Here is a 21,056-nt window from a genome sequence, read left to right as displayed (position 1 = left end):
GCCAGCTTCTCCGCCCAAACCCAACGGGGCTTTCGCACAAGCTCCATGTTCACCGCCCTCGTGACCACAGACTTCCAGAAACTTCGCTTCGGGGGCTCTACTGTCAGGGTCTTTGAAAATCGGAGGCCTTGTTTGCTAGTACACAAAATCTGTCAAGGATACTGCTCCACACCATGCTAATCTAATTAAGGCTTTTTAATGAAGCAGAAAATTCATCAAAAGTTGTCAGAAGAATATGTCAAAATCAGTCTCCCCCGGGGTCGACACAGTGTTTCGGGAGCCCTCCCCGCAGCCGGCAGCGGCCCTCGTGAAAACACTGCAGCAGGCCGAGGGCAACACAAACACCTGCACGAGAAGACGGCAAGGAGGCCGTCTCCTCTGTCTGTGAAAAGGGCGGCCCACGGCCTGTGTCCTGGGCTCAGAGTGAAGACCAAGCCGTGGCCTCGGAAGGCGCTGGAGGGCACAGAAGAATCTCCAGTCACCGGAAGCCGTGCTAGCCGCCGTCCTCTGCCACTCACGCCCCGCCCCACGTTTGGTGTCCCATCACAGCGCTGTTGGCCGAATACGACGGCTTCGGTCACAGCACTTGCCTGCCCCTCTTAAGAAGGAGGGGATGCCTCACCACTTAGGCCGCCCCATTTCAGAATTGAGTCATTTTTTAGAAAATATTCTTAAAATTAACGTGCATTTTATCGGGGCTCTTGAGTAGCTCAGTGGTTGAGCGTCTGCCTTCAGCTCAGGGCGTGACCCCCGTCGGGCTCCCTGCATGGAGCCTGCTTCTCCCTCTGCCTGTGTCTCTGCCTCTCTCCCTCTCTCTCTCTCTCTTTCTGTGTGTCTCATGAATAAATAAAATCTTTAAAAAAAAAACATGCAATTTACAGACATTAAAATTCACTCTTTTTCACTGTAGTTCTGTCCATTTTGATGAACATATAGTCATGCGGCCAGCGCCACAACAAGCAAGGTACAGAACAGTCCTGTGCCGCCAACCTCTGGACCCACCTGTCACCTGCAGGAACCTCTGACCTGTTTTCTGTCTCTCTACGGCTTTGCTTTCTTTAAAAAAAAATGCCATGTAACAGGAATGGTACAATGTACAGCCCTTTGGGTCAGGCCTCTGTCCCCGAGCCTACACACGTGGCATACGTTCGTGCTGCGTGAGTCACTCATTCGTTCCTGGTTTTTGCCCCGTAGGGTTGCACGTGATGGATATACCCCAATTTGTCCATCCGTTCTCCAGCTGAGGGCCAGCTGGGTTATTTCCGGTTTCTCACAACTACGAACCGAGAGGCGATAAACTTCTGCGTGTAGGTTTCTGCGCTAACGTAGTTTCAGATCGTTCACTCAAAAGATTATTATTGAATTGTTATTGAATTTCATCACCCGTGATGAAAATCAACTGACCATATATGCCTGGGTCTATTTCTATAGTCTCCATTCTGCTCCACCGATCAATATCTCTATCCTTTTACTAAAATCCACTTCTTCTGGACCACTGTAGCTTTACACCGTCATTAAATCACATCGCGTGAGTCTTCCAACTTTGTTCATTTTCAGTATCTGTTTGGCTATTCTAGTTTCTTTGGATTTCTACGTGAATTTTAGAATCAGCTGATCAATTCTAATGTTTTCTGGTTTTAAACATCAAATGTTGCATATGATTTGCTGGATGTGTACGTATTTCACGTTTACGTAACTAGTGGTAAGTAAAACTGAATTTTAAATTTCTTTTTCCAATTGCCCGTCACTGGTTTGCAGAAGTACCACTGACCTTGTGTACTGACTCTGTATCTTGTGACCTTGCTAAACGCATTTATTACATCTCAGAAAGCCTTCGTGCAGATTGTTTGGAGTTTTCTATGTAGAGGATCATGTCATCTGCAAAAAGAGATTGGCCCCATCTTCCCATCCAACCTCTAGGCATTATATCCCTTTCTCTTGCCTTATTATACTAAAACTCCCAGTACCAGGTGGAATAGGAGCACTGAGAGTACTCGTCCTTATTTGTTCTTGATCATAGAGGAAAACCATTCACAGTCTTTACCGTTACGTGCATTATCATCTGCAGGCGTTTTGCAGATGTCCTAAGTCAGGTTAAGGAAGGTCCTTTCTATTCCTAGTTTGCTGGAACCATCCATCATGAGTGGATGTCGAAGAACATGTTAAATTATTATTATTTTTTTTTTGCATTTCTTTAGTGATTCTATGGGGGATTTTTGGTGGTTGTTGTTCTTTATCTCTTGATGTAAATTACATTGATTGATTTTTTTTTCTAATACCACACCAGAACTATATTTCTAGGCTAAACCAAACTTGGTCATTATTTGCTATCTTTTCTACTTATTGCAGGATTCATTTCGTAAAGTTTTGTTAATAATTTTTCATGTGTCTCTGTTCATGAGGGTTATCAGTTTTCTCTTCCTGTAATATTTATTGCCAGGTTTTGGTATCAGGGTTATGATGGACTCGTAAACTGGATTAAGAAATGTTCCAATGTTCCCTTCTCTTAATTTTTGGGGAATACTTTATGTAGACTTTATATTATTTCTTTTTTTGAAAATATTTTATTTATTTATTAGAGACACACAGAAAGAGAGAGAGAGAGAGAGAGACAGAGAGAGAGAGAGAGAGAGAGAGAGAGGCAGAGACACAGGCAGAGGGAGAAGCAGGCTCCATGCAGGGAGACCGACGTGGGACTCTATCCCGGGTCTCCAGGATCAGGCCCTGGGCTGAAGGCCACAGAGCCACCCGGGCTGCCCTATATTATTTCTTAATTAAATGTTTAGTTAAATTTAGTCATGAAGCCATTGGGCTTGAGTGTTTTTCCTGAGAAAGTTTTAACAACAAATACAAATTGCTTTCCTAAGTATAAGGATATTTGGATTATCAAATTCTTCTTGAGTGAGCTTTAATAGTTTGTATCTTTCAAGGAATTCATCATTTCATTTATCAGATTTACTGAGACAAAGTTAATAATCATCCCTATTTATCCTTTAATGTTCATAATATCTGTGGTAATGTCTCCATCTTCACCCCTGATATTGGTGATTTGTATCTTCTTTTTTTTTTTTTTTTTTTTTTGGTCAGTTTAGCTAGACTCTAGCAATTTTATTGATCTTTTCAAAGAATAACCTTTCCATTTCATTGATTTTTCTCTATTTTTTTAATTTCTAATTAATTTATTTCTGATCTTTTCTTTTATTCTACTTATTTTGGGTTCAATTTGCTCTTTATATTGTAGCATCATAAGGTGAAAGTATGGGTCACTGATTTGTAAAATACTTTTAATTCTGCTTATGAATTATTTAAAAATGTGTTATTTGGTTTTAAAATATTTGAGGATTTTTCAGAGATTTTGTATTATTGATTTCTAAATTCCCTGTGGTCACAGACATACCTTATATGACTTTAGACATTGTAAACTGTACTCACATTTGGTTTACTGTCCAAAGCATCATTCTAGTTCAGTAAATGTTCCACATATATGTGAAAAGAATGCATATTCCGTTTGTGCTGGGTGTAATATTTTATAAATGCCAATGTGATCAAGTTGTTGACAGTGTTGGTAAAGACTTCTATATGCTTCCTATCTATTATCAAGAGTATTGAAGTCTTCACTGTATTTGTGAATTTGATTATTTCTTCCTGCAGTTCTATCAGCTGTTGCTTCATGTATTCTGAACATCTGTCAATAGGTGCAATATGTTTAGCATAGTTCTGTCCCCCTGGTGAAGGAATCTTCTTATGTTTATCAAATTAAAGTTTTTATCTCTGGTCATTCTATTTGCTTTGAAATCTACTTAACCAAACATGAATATAAGAACTCCAGTTTTCTTTTGATTACTTTAGCATGGTATACATGTTTTTATCTTTATTCATTTGACCTATTTCTGTCTACATTTATGGTGTATGTGTCGTAGGCAACATATAGTTGGCTCTCACGTTTTATCCAGTCTCAAATCTTTCTCTTTATTTGGGGTGTCTAATTCATTTAAATTTAATGTGATTGGGGCACCTGGATGGTTCAATGGTTGAGTGTCTGCTTTTGGCTCATGGCGTGATCCTGGAGTCCCGGAATTGAGTCCCACGTCGGGCTCCGTGCGTGGAGCCTGCTTCTCCCTCTGCCTGTGTCTCTGCCTCTCTCTCTCTGTGTCTCTCATGATGAATAAATAAAATCTTTTAAAACTTTTAATGTGCTTATTGATATGTTTGCATTTAAATCTACAATCTTGAAAATTGTTTTTTATTGGTCCCATCTCTTCTTTGTTCTTTTCTCTTTTTCTGCATTCCATTGATTACATATTTTTATGATTTTTTATGATTCTATTTTTCTTCTTTTTGGCATATGAGTACAGTTTTTTGTATATTTTTTATTGGAGTTCAATTTGCCAACATAGAGCATAACACCCAGTGCTCATCCCATCAAGTGCCCCCTCAGTGCCCGTCACCCAGTCACCCCCACCCACCTCCCTTTCCACCACCTCTTGTTCATTTCCCAGAGTTAGAAGTCTCTCATGTTCTGTCTCCCTCTCTGATATTTCCCACTCAGTTTCTCTTTCCCCTTTGATCCATTTCACTATTTTTTATATTCCCCGAATGAATGAGACCATATAATGTTTGTCCTTCTCCAACTGACTCACTTCACTCAGCATAATACCCTCCAGGTCCCTCCACGTGGAAGCAAATGGTGGGTATTTGTCATTTCTAATGGCTGAGGAATATCCCAGTGTATACACAGACCACAGCTTCTCTATCCATCATCTTTCGATGGACACCGAGGCTCCTTCCACAGTTTGGCTATTGTGGACATTGCTGCTACAAACATCGGGGTGCAGGTGTCCCGGTGTTTCACTGCATCTGTATCTTTGGGGTAAATCCTCAGCAGTGCAATTGCTGGGTCGTAGGGCAGGTCTATTTTTAAGTCTTTGAGGAACCTCCACACAGTTTTCCAGAGTGGCTGCACCAGGTCCCATTCCCACCAACAGAGCAAGAGGGTTCCCCTTTGTCTACATCCTCTCCAGCATGTATTGTTTCCTGTCTTGTTAATAATTTTCACTATTCTCACTGGTGTGAGGTGGGATCTCATCGTGGTTCTGATTTGTATTTCTCTGATTTGCCACTTGATGGCAAGTGATGCGGAGCATTTTCTCATGTGCTTGTTGGCCATGTCTATGTCTTCTTTGGTGAAATTTCTGTTCATGTCTTTTGCCTATTTCATGATTGGATTGTTTGTTTCTTTGCTGTTGAGTTTAATAAGGAAGAAGGACAGTCTCTTCAATAACTGGTGCTGGGAAAATTGGACCACCATGTGCAGAAGAATGAAACTAGACCACTCTCTTACATCATATACAAAGATAAACTCAAAATGGATGAAAGATCTAAATGTGAGACAAGAATCCAACAAAATCCTAGAGAACACAGGCAACACCCTTTTTGAACTTGGCCACAGCAACTTCTTGCAAGATACATTTAGGAAGGCAAAGGAAACTGGCAGCCCCAGTGGCGCAGCGGTTTAGTGCCGCCTACAGCCCAGGGCATGATCCTGGAGACCCTGGATCGAGTTCCACATCAGGCTCTCTGCATGGAGCCTGCTTCTCCCTCTGCCTGTGTCTCTGCCTCTCTCTCTCTGTCTCTATGAATAAATAAATAAAATCTTAAAAAAAAAAGATTCTTAGATTTAGGAGTTTACATTTTTCATCATATTTAGAAATATTTTAAGATTTAAAAACATTTTTTTTTGCCTCTCCTTTTTTCTCTTTCTTCTCCTTTGGGGGCTCAAGTATATATATATATATATATATATATATATATATATATATATAGATACATATATATGTATGTATTATATGTATTATATATGTATATACTGTATATATATGTATATATATACTTGAGTAATACTAATATATATAATATATATATATTATATATATTAGGCTATTTGAAATTTTCCCTTGGCTCACCAATGCTCTGTTAATTTTTTTCAGTCTTTTTTCTCTCATTGTTTCATGGTAAACAGTTTCTATGGCTTTAAACTCACTAAACATTTATTCTGTAGTTTCTAATCTCCTGTCAGTTCCATGCAGGGTATTTTTCAACTTAGAAATCACTTGGCATGTCTAGAAGTTTTATTTGTGTCTTTTTAATATCTTCTATCCTGTTCCTTAACATGTCCAGGATTTTTTCTACCTTCTTGGACATAAGGACATAGTTATAACTTTTAATGTCCTTATTCACTAATATCATCATGCATATAATTTGGGGGTCAGTTTTAGTTTATTAATTATTTTATTCATTATTCAATATGGTTATATTTCTTACTCCTTTATATGCCATGTAATTTTTTACTGGATGCCCAAGTTTGTTAATTTTGCATTGTTGGGTAATGGACATACTGTTATCTTTTGGGGGGGGGGCGATTCTTGAGAGTTGTTTTGAGACACGGTCAAATTATACTGAAATTCTTTGATCCTTTCCAGCCTTGTTTTAAATTGTATTTAGCAATACTAGAGAAGCCTTTACTATAGAGCTGGTTTTGCCACAGCTAATCTTCCCCATCCCTTTCAGTATCCAAATATCCAGGAGCTGTCCAGTATTCTGGGTACTGAGATGTTTCCTCATTAAGTCATAAAAGGCTTGTGGATTAGGACTTGAAGCAAAACCACAGAATAGATTAAATTCACACAGTGGACAAGGCATTGATAATAAAGTCCTTTAACCAAAGCAAGGATCCTACTCCTGAAGTGACCTGTTCCCTGAGTTATGGTGCCGGAATGGACTCAAAAGTCCAGCTTCTTCTGGAACTTCCCACAACACACTCCCCAACACTGGTCCACTAGCTTCAGCACTTTGGGAGACTTGGCTCGATTGAGTTCAAATTTCTAAATCTCCCTTCTTCCCTTTACCTTCCCATCTTCCGGTTGCCCTTTCATGCTTCTACCTCCTCTCTTACAGATTCTGCAATACCAAAAGGCTCACATTTCTCCCCAAATGGAGTTTGATGGCTTCCCAGATAGAGACACAAATGATCCCGCTTCTCTCTATAGAGCTATGAAGGGATGGGACCTAGGGAAATCTCCATTCATTGTCCCAAGAACTAGAAGCTGGAAGTGTTTTCATTCCCATATAAGTCAACAAAAGTAAAAGGTAGTTTACGGATCTGATACATCTAGAACATACCAGATACATATTCCAAAGGGACAGTCTTCTCTGAGTAATGCAGAAAAGTTAACCAACTTGCCCTAGATCATAGAATGAGCACACGGAAAAGCTGGAATTGAGCCCTTGACTACCTGACTCCTCTCCTGTCCTACACAGGCATCCATTCTTGGCTACTCTATACCACAATTCATGTAAAAACATTCACCACAAACTTTTTGAACTCCGCAGATTCTGTTGTTTTATAATACATTTTTTGGGTGCATTTACACCAATCTGAAGGACTTATATTCTGATATAAATGGTTGTTCTTACAAAATAATTTCTTTATTTTCAAGTGGATTATTTATATACAAGTACCATCTACAGGCCCTAGGAATTAAGCCTGGCATACAGTAAGTATGTTATTTCACTTGATTCTTATCAAAATGATGTCAAGCGGTTATAGTTGTTTTTTTCCCATTTTATATACAAGGAAATTGAGACTTAGAGAAGATTAAGTAGCATGCCAAAGTTCACACAGCTCATAATTAGTAGATCTAGGAAGCAAAACCGGGTCAGAAAGCTCACTATGGTAAACTGCCTCATACATGGAAATATATGTTCAAAAGTCAAGAAAATCACTCTGCAGATGACTTTACAGGAATACATCTCTTATGTAAGAAAACTCCCACTGACAGCAACCAGGAAAATAATGTTCCTTTACATTGGGATTATACTTTCTTGTTCACAAAGACTTTTCTAATAGTATTTTGTTTCCTCACAACTTGAGGCCTCACTGGGCTCCTGACGTCTTCTAAGATCTGACATCCTTTCAGAGAGAGAGAGAGATAGAATGTTACAGCTTGATTATTTTTTTTAAGATGTATTTAATTGAGAGGTATGGAAGAGAGGCAGAGGGATAAGGGAGAGAATCTCAAGCAGACTCCCCCCCGGAGTACAAAGCCCCAACATGGGGCTTGATCTCATGACCCTGATGAGATCACAACCTGAGCAAAATCAAGAGTTGGTTGCCTAACCAACTGAGTCATCCAGACAAGCCTATTACAACTTGATTCTTAAACCAAATGAGCATGAAGAGTGGGTCCCAATGTAGGATTCTAGTGGCCCAAATAAATCTTTCTTTAAAAAAGAAAATAAAATTAACGGCATCAGCAGTATTGCAGTAAATGGCAAATGAAGGTTTTCATTCTGCTTGGTCCTTATTTTTCTTTAAGATGGTGAGAAATGTAATTTAAGTTGCTCACTTTCACACATCTTAATTGATAGACCTCTTCCTTATGTTTTGTTCCCAAGAATTAATGTTTGTATTTAATATCATACTGTCATTATCTTGTTTCCTCTACACTGAAAGGAGTTGTCTGTTATTTGCAGGTGTGGAGGGCCAGCTGGAAACACAATTCCCTTCTCCCCTTCCCTCCTCCCACTGATCACTGGTTATTATGCATAATTACATGGAAGCATGTATTAGACTTTATTATAATGCATAACAGTGTGTTTTAAATAAATTAGGAATTTGCATATCAATTCAAGAAAAAAACTAAAATGTCATTCAGGATCTTTTATTTACATCCGGAGGATTCCTAGATTTTAGGGAATTGCTTCTTTTTCTCAGGTCAGAGTCTAAAATTTGAAAGCATAATGAAGCCAGAGTGAAGGGGGAGGGGCCTACATCCCATGCTGGGCTTTCTTCCTCTCTTTCCTCCTCCCTGTCTTAGTAACCAGCTAGGCAAATGGTTCCTTAGTAACCAGGCAAGTCAGGTGTTGGCGACCTAGGGCACACAGCACTTACCTTATCAGGTTTCAGCCCTCTAAAGCCAGCAAATAGCTAGCTGGTAGTTTTTGTACTTCTAAAGAGCCAAAAGAAATCAGGACCGTCCAAAGCAGACACAGCCACATTCCCTGGAGTGTCTAGAAATAACAAGTCACAATGAGCCCCACAATTACTCTATCGTGGCCCTGCCTGTCACTTTTCGTACTGCATCCCTTATCTTCCTGGAGCCTAGAGGGAGATGGCCCTGGTGAAGAATTGCTCAGGGACTTGGCCATGGACAAGGGTGCTGGAGGGGGTCATCTCTTAGCAAAGAGAGGGGAAGGAGTCTTGTTTCCTCCTAAATTGTTCAGGCTTGACTGCGTAGGTGCTAAGTCATTCCTGATGGAGACGAATGTCCCTCAGCTCGTTATGATAATTTGTTAAAGTATATTTTTGCCTTTGGAGAGTACTGGAGGCTATCAGAGGGTGTCGTTTTCCACACTAAGGTTCCTTGCAGATTTCATTATGCAAAGGCTTTTTTTCTGCTCCATTGTATTGGGCGTTCATTTATGGATTCAGAAACTCAAAGATCAGAAAAGCTTCCTTTGCTTTGGACTTTTTTTTTTTTAAATCTATGCAATCTTTTTTGAAAATAAGATTTAAACTTTCTGATTTTTATCCTGGAAAAATACCATTTATAATATATGAATAGAGTTGGGAAAGAAAAAATAGAGAATAAAATAATTATGTAAGAACAATGGGATTACGGACGGATTTTCTTCTCAATTACGTTGCTTTAATATCAATGATAAATATATATTTCCTTGAATTTAAAAATATCACCTAATAGTCAAATGCTTTTACAATGGAAACATCTAGCTAAGATGGTGTTAGTTGTAAGGTCAATGATTTCTATTGTGTAGCCAGAATTGAAACTACTCTTAGGTTGAATCATTAGGCATTGCCAGTGTTCAACCCCTCTGACCTACAAAAACAGCAGTTTCGTGGGTTCAAACTAAACCATCTAACTGGTCAATAATCTTTTTGCTTCAACAACATAGAAAGGTAGCTATATTTGTTTTGTTTATTTGTACCTTTATTTTATTCCATTTAGGATCTAAGAGGAGATACTGACATTCTATAATTTTGTTCCCCTCTTAGGATTAAAAATTAGGGGGTGCCTTGGTGGCTCAGTTGGTTAGTCATCCAACCCTTATTCTCAGCTCAGGTCTTGAGCTCAGGGTCATGAGTTCAAGCCCCATGTTGGGCTCTGGGTGTGCAGCCTACTTAAAAAAACAATACAGGAGTTAAGAAGAAAATGCAACTAATCTTTTGCAATTGTTGCTTTGGTTTGCCTTTTTTTTTTTTTTTAAATGCTAGTTCTCTTTAGAATCACAACTGCCCTCAGAATCATCCCATCTGGTAAAAACACATTAGGACACTAGCAAGGGATAGCTGCCCAGTGTCCTCAGGGGGACACCTGCGTGGCCTGTGGAGCACCAACCAGCACAAAGCAACTGCGCCAGCTGCCCCAACACAAAGAGCCACAGTAAGCGAAACTGAGTAGGAGACAGATGAAGACAGAAAGAATGTCATTATCCATATTATTATCCCCCAGAAAGATCAGCCTTAATATGCCCAAGCATCCCGACATGCCGATGGCCTGGGTCACATCACATATTTAAGGACACAAATTCCACTTCTGAAAGGTCACGGGCTTCTGCAAACGGTGATGCGCAAAAGACAACAGCAATGGCAACAAACAAAACTCACAGAAAACAGAGGCCTGTTCCTTGGGATGAAAAGTTGACTTCTGATTTGAAAAGAGAATAATGATTTCCTTTAACCTGTCATCATTTTAAGCCCCACACGAGGTCCAATCCTATTAAGAGCGAGGAACATGAAAACTGGAAAACACTGACCCAGCCACTGTCTGCTAAGGCGGCCCTATTTGTACGTCTTTCACTTCTACAGAAACGGGTTTTTAAATTATGTACCATGTGATTATGTGTGTATACGAACATACGTGCCTACCTTTGTTGTAAAACCTTGGAAACCAGATAAGGGAATAAGAATCCACAGGCTTCCTCGAGGGACTAAAATACGAACTCCTCATTTCGAGTAAGACCCTGAAGCCAAATGTCAAGGTAGCCTGGAATCAGAATCGAGCGCTCCAGGACCCTGTCCACCGCAGCACACCACACCTCTCACGCCCGATAACATCAACCAAATTTAAACCAAGCCCAATCCTCCATCTTCAGGAAATCAAGCGGAAGGACGTGCAGAGGCAGAAACTGCAGATTACCTCTTGATGGCCGCTCTTCTTACCTTCACCAGCAACAGCAAAGTACGTGTCCAGCTGCGCACAATGTCACAAAATCTGTATTTTCCAGGCTCCCTTTCAGCTGCCTGCCCACTATGTGACGCATCTCTGGCCAATGTGATCTCACGAGGAGGGGTTCTAGAAAGTTCTCCTAAAAGGGAGGATGGATACCTTTCTTCTTTATTTATTTTTTAACTGAAATTAAATTAATTAACGTATGGTGTATTGTTAATTTCAGAGGGAGGGTTCAGCGATTCATCAGTCTTCTGTAATACCCAGCGCTCTTGACGTCACGAGCCCACCTTTCTTCCTTTCCTCCTTCCTGTTGCCAGGAATGCTAACATACTGGCTGAGACCATGATGGCCATTTTGGACCAAGACACAATCTGCTGCGGATAGCAGAGCGACAAGATAGAAAGAGCCTTGGGTCCCCAGTAACCAGGGAGCCCTAATAAGCAGGTAGGGATGTAGCCCTATCAACATTTAATCATACTTCAATTGAGAAAGAAACTTCTTACTTAAGCCCCAGTTATTTAATGTCTTTCTGTTGTATGCAGCAAAGTCTAATCCTAACAAAATACATACCTAAAAGACCTTAGAATATTTTAATTAATGTGAGTTAATAGTGGAAAAGATTGATTTAACCTGTGATTTTTTTTTATCCTAACGGGATTAAAACATTAATCAAACTCTATATTATGCTTCCATTCTCATTCCTACCTCCCGGGCATATTAAATGTTTAATGTCTGAAGTCCAACAAGGTATATCTAGGACAAGTTCTCTGATGGGTGACAGAGAGGCAAAAGTTCACCGTTTTCCGTATGTTTATTTAAAAGCATCACGATTCCAGTTATGCAACTTGGCTATTTATATGTCAGTTGTACGGAGGCAGGAGGAAAACAGATGTTTCAAATAATTTGTAGATTTAGGTATTGTGTGTGTGTGCGTGCAAGCACGTGCACACGTGTATGTGTGTGCCAATAAATGGGCACCATTTCCAGGATCATTTCCATATAGGAACCCAAGAAAAAAAATGTTTGCACATTTTTCTTTTTTCTTTCTTTCTTTCTTTCTTTCTTTCTTTCTTTCTTTCTTTCTTTTTTTTTTTGGCTCAACCATTTCTTTGTATTTTTATTGAACTTTTTTTATTTTTTTTTTAATTTCTGCCCGGTAAAGACAAAGGGGAGACCACAATCACAATTTACAAAGTGTGTTTGCACATTTTTCAAAGAATAGCATTCAAGGGAAAACAAACACCGTACAATACTCATCCTTCCCTGGTTTCACTGCTCACCCCTGATTTTCATGGTTGTCTATTCTATTCCTTCTTATTTTTATGATCAATAGTTCTGCTCTAAATATTTAGCTCAGAAACTAATGTCTCTTATGAGAACAGGAATAAAAACACTAATAACAATATAAGTAACAATGATTTTACTTTTCCAATGTGCTTCCATACAAAAAGCTCCAAGTGTCTTATAAATTATATATATAGGGATCACTTAAACCTCCTACTAAAAGGCCACTACTCTGAAAAGAAAATTCTCGGTAGTGTCGTGCAGCAGGAAAGAAGTCTGCTGTGTCCGTGTGCAATTGTGGGAGGGGTTTTAGGGAAGCAAAGTGTAATTCCCTAGTCAGTGGCACTAAAAGCTTTGAGCAATCCCTTTAAAAAATCGTCAAGGGAGCTTTTAATCATCAGAAGCAGTCAACTCTTTGTTTTGGGTCTTATCCAATCAAAGTGGAAACCTCAGCCACGAGCTAGCGTGCCAAATCATCGGGGGTTATGAAGTCAGCTCGGCTTCATTAGCAATCATCCTCTTGCCAATGCCTATGTCAAGGAAGGAAAGGAGAAAAGACCAGAAGGCAGGCAAAAAAGATGTTGTTCGTGACGCTGATAAGAACCAGACTGAGGACGAGGTACAACTAGCTGCACTGGCCCACTTGTGCTCCCTGTTTTCAGTTCTTCTGTGCAGAACCCAGGTCCGAGGCCTTACTCTCAACCGCAGCCACCTGCACACAGGAGGACGGCGGGGCACGTCGTCGTGCCCCAGGCCACCTGTGGACTTTTATCAACTCCTGCAGACCATGACCCTGCTATTACTGTGCCCTCTGTGAAGCCTGCTGATCGCGGCTACAGCAGGATGACCCTTCCCCTCTCCGAGCTGCCTCAGCTGATTTTTCTTCCTGCTAATAGAGCGTGTGTTAATCCTACGGGAGGTGTCTCGGAATCTTTCTCCTCTATGAAAGGATTTGCTTGTTACGTACAGCGATAGTCCCTTAGCATAGTTCAGTCTCTAGTAAAAGGCCTGGACAGAGTAGGTGCTGTATGTTTTTATTAACGACTGAATATTCTAGTCCACTTGTGCCTACGTAATTACACTGACCTCCCTGTTACGACGCTTGCCTTCCACTCATCCATTTTGAATGCAGCAGCCAGAGAGAGCTTCCAAAACAGAAGATTATTCCACCAATACCTCCCCACTCCATCTCGCTTCATCTACGCTCCCATCCTGCAAGACGTGGGAAGAAAGAAATGCCAGGTATAGATTGCGCAAGTGTTTACATCTCATGCTAAAACATTTGGAATTTAGGTAACGAGCAACAGGGGGATAACTAAAAGCATGATCCGATCTGTAGTTTAGAGAAATGGCCCTGGTTAATCTGGGAGCAATTTCTTTCCAAGGGAAGGAAAACTGGAGTGTACGACGTGGTTGGCAGGCGACCGCAGTGGTCAAAGACAAACATGATGAGGATCTGGACTGGGTCAACGGCATCAGGGGTGAAAAGATAAGAATGGATTCAGGACTTATACATAAAGTGAGTTCTGGAACAACAGGGGACCTTTTTGTACGGGTTAGCCAGATAATCAGTTGTTTAAGAGATGAATCTGAGTTTGCAGGAAAGATCATAATTTTGGCTTGGGACAAATTGAGTTTGAGGTGTTGGGAGATGTGCAGGCAAAATTGTTGAGTGGATAATTAATTGTAGACTCAGGAACTCACAAGAGAGGCAGGCTGGGGATGCAGATTGGGAAGCCAGGAGTGGCTGTCGGGTTCATCCAAAGAGGACGGTATTGACGGTCCTACACAAAAATGAAAATACCAGAGATGATGGTTTGGGAATTGATCAGAACATCCTCCAGAGCAGAACAATCTAAAATAAACAGCATCCTGACAGTTAAGAACAATAGTATATGCTCACTAAACAACAGACCCTGACTTAATTTCATATGAATTACAAAAACAGAAGACAGAGCCATAGCTCATTAACTCCTGCTCATGGCCCACAATCTCTAACCCTAGGTCTCATCTTAAGGTGCCCAAAAGAAGGCTCTTTGCCTCTAGAGGTACAAATGTAAAATGCTGGAATTCACTGAAAGGTATTACACACTGGTATGCTAATGTGCTCCAGAGAGGTGTTTGGCATCCAGCCCACGGTCACAGGGATGACTTAGCTCGTGCATTATGTTCCTTTTGCCTAAGTGCGCCCCATTCCAAGTTTCCCAAAGCATGCTAGTACATTCTTTGCATCCACCTGAGCCTGATGGTGAGGGTTAGCTGTTTATGATACACGGCAGCACCGCGACGGAGTCCGACTCTCTTACTGAAACAGCACAGACGGGGACACTAAGTGCACTCGTGTGAAATTCTAATTAAGAACTCACTATGAATCGGACACTCTTCATTCACTCATTTGTCCCTTAAACCACCGTGGGAGATGCTGACATTACCCCAATTTTACATCCTCCCCAAAACCTAGAGCACAGAGAGGTTAGTAACTGTCCAGGGCACAGGGCCTCTAACTGGTAAACTGGAGCTTGAAACACGGGCCATCCGGGTCCACAACCTGTTCTTTCAATCACTCCCACCCCCACCTTCCCCTCTCTAAAACTTCTCGAGGTCTTCCTTTTGGGGAGACTGAAAAATTCAATCATTCCTCCCATCAAGAGAACGTAGGAGCTAAAAAAAAAAAAAAAAAAAAAGTGCTGACTTGATGCGTCAGAAACAGTGCGTGGCCATTCTACTTGTCACCTGTCACCGCCCCGCTGAGCACTGGCACTCGGGGCTCCCTGTTCAGCCAGGCCGCGGCCCGCCTCCCACCCCACCGCAAACACGGTGGCCCAGCATCCCGACACTGCCCTCCCCAGAACTGCAGCTGTCACCCCTCGAACGTGCCAGGGCTCCTAGTCCCTGTTTCCTGCAGGACACGCGCAGGGGACGCCCTGAGTGGGTGACCGCGAAGGCTGCGCACAGGCTCAGGCCTGAAGGGCCCACGTTCCGTTTAATGCCCTGCTGGCACTGAGTGGAAATTCTTAATGGTCTTTGAACAAGGTGCCTGCATCACAATGTATTACTGCCGGTCCTGAGGTCACAGAAATTCATCCTAACTTCAAACCGGCCTTCCCTGGGTTTATTTATAAAATGGTTTCTTTAATCACAGTTGGGGGAAATATGATAAAGGAAAACAGAGGAGAGCTGTGGACTGTGTGGCCAGAGGAGGTAGGGAAGCCCTCCTCAGAAGGTCAGATTCCCTCGAGGATGGGGGGGCTCGAGGAGGCCCGCGGGCTGGGACAAGCGCATTCCAGGCAGAGCCCTGTGCAGGACCCCGGGGGTGCCTAGTGGGAGTCAACAGAGAACACTTCACCCTGTGGAGACCCAGACAGGGGGAGGCTGCCACAGAAGGCCGGCAGGGTCAGGAAGGAACTGTGCAATGATCCGCACTGATCTGCATCCCACGGGCCAATGGGGTCCAGGAGAGTGGCAAGATCTGATTTTTATGCTGCAAGGTCACACCAAGACCTCATGTCTTTAAGCTTCAAGTTACCCCTCACCCTCCACTGATACTTCCCACATCTGAAATTCCGTTTTCCATCGTTCGCCAGCTCCAGATGTTACCTTTTTCTACTCGGCGGAGGACTTCGTCTACTGCTTCTAAGAAAGCTGAAGCCTCCCAGCTTCGTTATACCTTCATCTCCTCTGCTCCTAACCCCACAGGATTCTCATAACCTAATATGGCTTTGTGTTCACTCAGGCTTACCTCGTCCCCTCTTGTCTTAGAAGAAGGTGTATCCTTTGTGTCTTCCCAGGCTAATCCCTCCAACTATAGTCTTGATCCCATCCTCACTCTCGGCCTCAACTGGCTTCACATTTCACCCAGTAGAACAGCATAACCAGGTTCTCTTCTTTTTCCAGAACCTTAGATCTCACACCCTCCAACAGCTCTCTCTCTCCTCTACCTATAGCTAGAGCTCGGTGCTTCCAAGGAAGACAGGGAAGGAGAAGAATACCCTTCTCTTGAACCACCAGACCCTCATTTTCTCCTCCCCTATTGACCAATTCCTTAAAATACTAGAGTTGCCATCTCTACCAGAACTCTATGGTTTCAGTCTGTGTCCCTCTCTTGCACATAGCCCCTGAGACTTTCCTCTCCAAATGGACCTGTGTGACTGGTTTTTTGGAACCAAATAAATACATCTTAAAATGACATCTTAGTTTGAATTTATTGCCTCAATCAAGATCTCTTGGGATCCTTAATCCGAGAGCCTAACAGGTTTCCTTTTCCTTCCAGCTGTGAGTCATCTGTGACTCAACAGTGCATGTCTTCCTTGTGATCATGGCCTTATGAGTGAACGAGAATGGGTAAAGGGTACATTTTACACTGATTTGGAACACACCTTATCTCATCCACAGAAATGGTATTTTAATCCTTTGCCCATTTTCATATTCATTCTTCTGGACCCTTACATTTTTCACTGATGAAGTCTGCTTAAGAAATGGAAGGTTAAACTGCTGCATTTCTAGTGCCAGAAACATTAGCAAAAAATCTAACTAAATGAATTTGTTTAAAAAAAAATATGAGAAATCCACATTATGTGCATTTGATCAAGAAATACTTTTTGACTGAAAATCTAACTAGAAACAAAAGCACAAGCATCTAACATCCCATCAGATAGGTCTCATTTTAGGCAACAATGGTTTTCCCAGCATGCCTCAGGGCATTATTACAGGTTCTCATGCTGCCTGGTCTCATCAAAGCAGCGAGTGTGACCAGGGTCGGCCAGTTTGTGTACAAAGGTTGCCCTAACAGCCAAGAGAGAGGGGGACTGAATAGGAGAGTATTGAGATTTCAATGCCTATTCAACCTTTTGCTTTTTGAAAATTCTACAGGCCTAAAACCAGGCAAAGAGAGGATCTAATAACCTTTCCTCATAATTAGGGTAATCTTTAACAGAGCATTGTATCTGATTTCAATAACTACATAGCAATTAGATGATTATTGGTGCCCAGTAAAAATATACTATTAAGCATTAAGGAAAAAAAATACAGATGAACAATAATCACACTGTATTTTACATGGAGCTGTAACCTGAAGCATAATAATTATCATGTATTATGATCACCAGAATATAAATAACAGTGTAAAGAGTGTTTGAGAGAGAGAGAGAAAAGGGGGGGGGGAATGCCTCAATCTGGACCAACTAAGATGCAATATGCCAGTTTAAAAAAAAAAAGATGGACAATTGGGGAAAAGGAAACAATAAAATTATAATGACCTACACGCAATGTGATTCCTACCACCGCGTCCATGGACTCTACCTCTGGAGTCCATCCCTGCTGCCACTGCCCTAGCTCAAACTAGAAACACGCTTTGCTTGGACTGGTGTACTACTGTATTCTCCTAATGACCCCTGCCATCCCTTCTCCACCGGGCAAATTCTTAGTGGTCTTAATTAATGACACTAGTCAGGTGGCATTTTTCCTTAAGCCTTAGCCCTCCTGCCTTATCACCGTTAGGTATTACAGACCCTACATTTTCTCTTTCCCCATAGTACCACAGAACTTTTATCATATAATCAAATGACATGAACTCCAGTCTTATTAAACACTAAATATGAGTTATGCAAATGCTAACCACAGATAAATTAGCTAGATATAACGATTACCATCATACAGATAAGGAGACTGAGAGTCATAGATGTAAATGAACCTATTCAACCAGCAGGTTAGGAGAATTAGAATTCAAATTCAGCCCAATATGACCCAAACCTATTATCTTTCTTCCACACAATATGCCACCCAATTGCAAGGCTCATACTCTGCATGAAAGACAGGTGCTTGTGCAGCTGTTTCTGTCTCTACGCTATGATCTTCATCTCATTTCTTTTTTTTTTTCACCTCATTTCTTTTTTAATCACAGCAATTTTCTCAAGGCCCAGTACAATGCATGTGCTCAATGAGTGTGTGTGACCTTTCAAAACCACACTCTAAGGGAACGCTGTTAAACAGAAATACAGTGTGAGCCACATGGGCAATTTTAAATTTTCTAGGACCCATCTAAAGACAGATAGAAAGAAACAGGCAAGTTCAATTTTAGTGTTCCATTTACCCAATGTATCTGCAATATTATCATTTTGACACGTCATCAGTGTAAAAAAGGTTAATGAAGTATCCCACCTTCTTATTTCAGAGTAAGTCTTCAAAAATCCAGCCTGTCCTATGTACTTATGAGACACTTTCATTCAAAATGGCATATTTCAAGTGCTCACTAGCGACTGTGTTTAGTGACCACTGTAGTGGACGGTGCAGGTGGAAGGAATATAGACTGGAAACATAAACTTCAGGGCTATCGCCCACTCCACCCTGTGGAAGTCGACAACTCAAACGGTCCCGGGGGACAACACATGTCCTCAGTCTCAATTGAGTCCCGCCACTACATTCAGACAACAGCTCCACTCTCCACGCTAGGTCACTGGGGCCTTTATAATGCTATTTTTTTAAATTATTTATTTATTTATTTATGATAGTCACAGAGAGAGAGAGAGAGGCAGAGACACAGGCAGAGGGAGAAGCAGGCTCCATGCACCGGGAGCCCAACGTGGGATTCGATCCCGGGTCTCCAGGATCGCGCCCTGGGCCAAAGGCAGGCGCCAAACCGCTGGGCCACCCAGGGATCCCCACTGGGGCCTTTGACAAGCTTTTGAGAATAAGCTCCTGCTTATTTTAGTTCTTTACTGCCTTAGTGAAAGTGCACATGAGACTACTGAACAAAGCCTCTTTTTCAATACAAAATACCCTTCCTGGGTTTACCTACAGTATTAATGAACTCCCCCAGCCTGCCAGACACTTTGCGGATGGGGGAAGGTTAAGCACGTACGTACCCCAATAGTATTTAAGTTGAACACTTCTTGAGGCATTTTTGAAGTATGCCTTGTGTTTGAGCCAGCCGTCTATAGAACATCTCTGCACACAAGATTTTAAGTCAGAAAATGTTATGTGTTGAGTTTAAGAAGTTCTTTATAGATTTTGGAAACTAGCCCTTTATCTGATAGTCATTTGCAAATATCTTCTCCCATTCTGTAGGTTGTCTTTGAGTTTTGTTGACTGTATCCTTTGCTGTGCAAAAGCTTCTTATCTTGATGAAGTCCCAATAGTTCATTTTTGCTTTTGTTTCTTTTGTTTTCATGGATGTATCTTGCAAGAAGTTACTGTGGCCAAGTTCAAAAAGGGTGTTGCCTGTGTTCTCCTCTAGGATTTTGATAGAGTCTTGTCTCACATTTAAATCTTTCATCCATTTTGAGTTTATCTTTGTGTATGGTGCAAGAGAGTGGTCTAGTTTCATTCTTCTGCATGTGGATGTCCAGTTTTCCCAGCACCATTTATTGAACAGACTGTCTTTCTTCCAGTGGATCGTCTTTCCTCCTTTGTCGAATATTAGTTGACCATAAAGTTCAGGGTCCATTTCTGGGTTCTCTATTCTGTTCCATTGGTCTATGTGTCTGTTTTTGTGCCAATACCACACTGTCTTGATGACCACAGCTTTGTAGTACAACCTGAAATCTGGCATTGTGATGCCCCCAGCTATGGTTTTCTTTTTTAAAATTCCCCTGGCTATTCGGGGTCTTTTCTGATTCCACACAAATCTTAAAATAATTTGTTCTAAGTCTCTGAAGAAAGTCCATGGTATTTTGATAGGGATTGCATTGAACGTGTAAATTGCCCTGGGTAACATTGACATCTTCACAATATTAATTCTGCCAATCCATGAGCATGGAATATTTTTCCATCTCTTTGTGTCTTCCTCAATTTCTTTCAGAAGTGTTCTATAGTTTTTAGGGTATAGATCCTTTACCTCTTTGGTTAGGTTTATTCCTAGGTATCTTATGCTTTTGGGTGCAATTGTAAATGGGATTGACTCCTTAATTTCTCTTTCTTCAGTCTCATTGTTAGTGTATAGGAATGCCATTGATTTCTGGGCATTGATTTTGTATCCTGCCACGCTACCAAATTGCTGCATGAGTTCTAGCAATCTTGGGGTGGAGGCTTTTGGGTTTTCTATGTAGAGTATCATGTCATCGGCGAAGAGGGAGAGTTTGACTTCTTCTTTGCCAATTTGAATGCCTTTAATGTCTTTTTGTTGTCTGTGCAGGTGTCCCGGCGTTTCACTGCATCTGTATCTTTGGGGTAAATCCCCAACAGTGCAATTGCTGGGTCGTAGGGCAGGTCTATTTTTAACTCTTTGAGGAACCTCCACACAGTTTTCCAGAGTGGCTGCACCAGGTCACATTCCCACCAACAGTGCAGGAGGGTTCCCCTTTCTCCACATCCTCTCCAACATTTGTTGTTTCCTGTCTTGTTAATTTTCACTATTTTCACTGGTGTGAGGTGGGATCTCGTGGTGGCTTTGATTCCTATTTCCCTGATGGGAAGTGATCCGGGGCATTTCTTCATATGCTTGTTGGCCATGTCTATGTCTTCTTTAGTGAAATTTCTGTTTGTGTTCTCTGCCCATTTCATGATTTTTTGTTTGTTTCTTGGCTGTTG

Source organism: Nyctereutes procyonoides, unplaced genomic scaffold, assembly GCF_905146905.1.
Source record: "Nyctereutes procyonoides isolate TBG_1078 unplaced genomic scaffold, NYPRO_anot_genome, whole genome shotgun sequence".
NCBI lineage: Eukaryota > Metazoa > Chordata > Mammalia > Carnivora > Canidae > Nyctereutes > Nyctereutes procyonoides.
This window is presented reverse-complemented; position numbering follows the sequence as displayed.